This window comes from Montipora capricornis, chromosome 7, assembly GCF_036669925.1.
Source record: "Montipora capricornis isolate CH-2021 chromosome 7, ASM3666992v2, whole genome shotgun sequence".
In the NCBI taxonomy this organism is placed as follows: domain Eukaryota; kingdom Metazoa; phylum Cnidaria; class Anthozoa; order Scleractinia; family Acroporidae; genus Montipora; species Montipora capricornis.
In genome coordinates, this window is record NC_090889.1 from 43,731,254 (window position 1) to 43,735,289 (window position 4,036).

Genomic DNA, 4,036 nt, shown 5'->3' on the forward strand with positions numbered 1-4,036 from the left:
GAATTATAGACCTGGTTTCACTTGTAGAGTGGAATCTGTAAGTGTTCTGTCCATTAGATATATGTCAGCGCATGTAGAACAGTTGTTGCCACATTGGTAAATTCTTAAAATGTTATTTTAGTCATTCTCACTTTAAATTGTAAATAGGAATATATTTGTGTTAATATTGTCTTTGAAAAGCCCCCTTGGGGATAGTATGTATATATGTATGTATGTATGTATGTATGTATGTATATGTATGTATGTATGTATGTATGTATGTATGTATGTATGTGTATGTATGTGTATGTATGTATGTATGTGTATGTGTATGTATGTGTATGTGTATGTGTATGTATGTGTATGTATGTATGTATGTATGTATGTGTATGTATGTATGTATGTATTGGTAGGAACCCGGGGGTAGTTGGTTGTAATGTGACGGGTTGCGTAGTTTAGCAAGTACAAGAAAATTGCTCAGATTTTGGCTTCGTCGGAAGGTAACAATAGGTACGGACTTAAAAACATTTTGGCAACGACGAGAAGAAGTTAAAATGTGAATTGTTTTCGAATGATGGATGGAATGGAGCGTAAAGCTGGGTTGTAGGTAGTAACAAAGAAAACACGTTGTGGTATGTCCATTGCCGTAGCAGGGGTGTCTTTGGGTGCAAGTGCTTCGCTTTGTGTCATGTCACCTACGCGTGCAATTTGACTTGATTTGTGTTTTAACAGTTAAAATTGTTGATTTCATTTTGCGCTTTCCCCAATTTATGCTCCAGCGCTAGAACGACTAGACACTTAAATAAAGTTCCCTTCCTTTCCTTTTCCGTGACCGAGGAAATGGCGATAAAACCGCACGTTTATGCTGATAAATCATGAGTTGTGTAGTAAACGTCTCGTCAGTGGAACAAATGCGGCGTAGTCTGAGAGCTAAACTGAATTGATTGAAGTAATTATTGATGCTTATCAGTAGGTTTAGTGTAAAGGCCAGTGGCGACTTCCCCGTTGAGGATGGAGACGTTAACCTCTAAAAACGTAAAGATGTGACCGAATGGTTGCATGTGAATTTCATAGTGGAGTGGACGACATTGAGGTGATTTGTAAAAGTGCTGAGGCTATCCAGTGAGTGTGTAAATATCATGAAAATATCGTCTGTATATCGCCACCATATGTGGAGTTGGTAAGAGGCATGTGCTAAGGCATCAGTTTCGACTTTGGCATGGAAAAGTTTAGGATAGGATGACCTCCAAATCCACCACAGATTTCAAACTTTTCCTCACTAATAATCACACGGCTAACGACATTTTTATTCCACTAGAAGTCATAAATTTCACGCGCGATAGTAGTATATAGTAGTATATATATCTAGTAGTATATGGTATATTGTTCTCACCCTAGGATCTCAATTTTCATTTTAACGGTATCACATTTTAGCTGTATCATATTGCAAACAATTTTTTTTTCGTTGAAATTGTAACGCCCAATTAGCCAAAAAACTTTTTTTTTAACAACATGATGAAGAAAGCCCTGACAGTACCATTGGAAATATTAGTAAATGCAACAGGTATGTCTTGACTGTTTGATCAGCCTTTCACTTCTCCTTTGTTAAAATAGTTACACGCTTATTAGATCCTTCCGGTGCTTCTGTTTTGTTACGTTGCCTGCTGCTACAATTTAATTAATTTATTTTAATATCACCTTGCATAGTTGATATTAAAATAAAGCTTTTTGTGTGCTTTTGAGTTAAGATAATATGTTTTTCCCCCACTCCCGCACTCCAAACAACTTAAGCAACGCATATTTTTAGTAGGGTGAATCATAGCCCTTTTGAAACCATTGCGTTATAGACGCATGTTACAAGCCCAAACACTGGAAAATCTGGACTTTTATAAGATCTCAAATCTTACCTACTTTTACATATGGAATACGTAATGTCTGTAGAACCTTTTTTGCAGACATTTTTTGCAGTTTTTGGGATATGTTCATTTCTATAATGTATATGAAATGATTATAAATTTTAACTGCTGCCATAAGACGAAAAACTTTAAAATTTACAGTCTTGGCAAAATCTCTGAGGAATATTTGTAAATTTGACATTTACAAAGATTTTCTACGGTTATTTTATCCTACAAAATCTCCGTAAATTGACACAAGCAAAGCATCGTAAAATCTCTGTAAATTGACGCAAGCGGAGCATCATAAATCTCTGTAAACTGACACAAACGGGGCATCGTAAAATCTCAGTAAATTAACACAAGCGGCCGGGGCATTGTAAAATCTCTGTACAATGACACAAACAGGGAATCATAAAAGCTTTGTCAATTGTCACAACCAGGGCTTTGTAAAATCTCTGTAAATTGACAAAAGCAGGGCATTCCAGTAAATTGAAGCAGATTCTCGTCACCTATGATATCTTTTTGGTCCGCCAACTGGGTTAGTCATTTCAAAATATAACTTCTCTTTCTGTAGTGCTTTCGCGATTGTTTTCATTTGTGTAACTTAAAACGTGCTGCCGAATTCTCTAAGGAAGCTTTCACGATTGTTCCCATTTGTGTAACTGGTGGTAAGTGCTGGCAAACTGTCCAAGAACTAAATTGTTGTAACTGACGTCAAAGCAACTGAAAACAAATATTTGTCGATGTGCGCTCACGTCGACACCAAAAATGTAGGCATTTTACGTAGTTGTTTTGGAGAGGACGGCAAAGAAATCTACCAAAATGTAAAACGCACGAGCAGAGCGATTGTTTTTGGTCAGTAAACCTATATTTGTCGTTCTCGTTGTCGTTGTCGTTGTCGTCCTCGTTGCTTGAAGCTCTTTAAAAGACTATTTGCTCGTTGGAAAAAGGTCCTTGAAGAAAACCGGAAATTGGATATCGCCAGTTTTTTCAGATGTCTCGTCTCTCAAGTTGACATTACAACTTCCCCTTTCGGTTCCACATTCAGTCACTTTCGGTGGTCTGAGTTGCGAAGCTATTGTAGCATCACTACCATCTGAACTACTACTTAGAGCATTCCGCCTTTCAGAGTGCCGCTTTGTTGTCGTTCGATGACAACGAACTTCGTCGTGACATTTATCACAGAAAAAGAAAGCTTCTGAAGACATTTCCGGTTTCTCTTCCACATGGGACGACAACTTCGTTCACGCAACGAGTTTGCGTATTGATGACGTATGTATACCATGATGCTCCATGATCAAGTGCGCCCACTGGAACGTATGCCTGCTCTTTTCGAATCTCAGGCGGCTAAGGGTGACCCGAAAACACTGACCCCCAGTCCACGGACTGCCTTACGGACCGGTCCGTGGACTACCCTTACGGACCCCCTCTACGGACCACCCCAAAACAACACAGAATTAAAAAAAAAAAAGGAAGAAAGATAAATAACAACTGAAATTTTGGATAGACAACTCGTGTCGACGAAATCTAAGCCGTTTCGCTCCGCAAATCAGACTAATTATAAGGCTCAGGTATTGCCTTTTCTTTCGCTGTTGACCAGAGTGCTTCGAAAAAGACTGACAGTGGGATATCTAAGTTCCTTCCGCCGTTTTGTTCGGAACAGGGAGATCGTGAAGCCTGGGGCGAGTTCATAAACCCACGGGAGAATGATCCGAACAAAAAGGGTAGTCCGTGGACCGGTCCGTAAGGCAGTCCGTGGACTCGGTCCGGAGGGGGGTTGACGGACCGGGGGTCAGTGTTTTCAAGTCACCCGGCGGCAAAGGCTGAAGGCTGAATCTCTGTTGGCGTTCAATCGTATTTTCAGCTCATTCGCGACAAGAAAACTTAGGTAAGTGTCTTTGTTTATATTTAGTATCGAATTATTCCAGAAAATCTATATCACGATGCTCGACTGGCTTTTAATATGGTGAACTCGATCGTGTTATGAAAGCTGTTGCGCGATCGCTGAACGTTGCTCGCTTAACGAAGTGGTATTTTGTTTCGTTATTTTCAGGTCGGCGAAGAAAGAAGAAATATGGACGCAAGGGAGTTTTTGCGAAAGCACAGTCTTTCTTATTTAATCAGACTATTAAATTGTGAAAGAGACGACAAGGTAAGTCTTA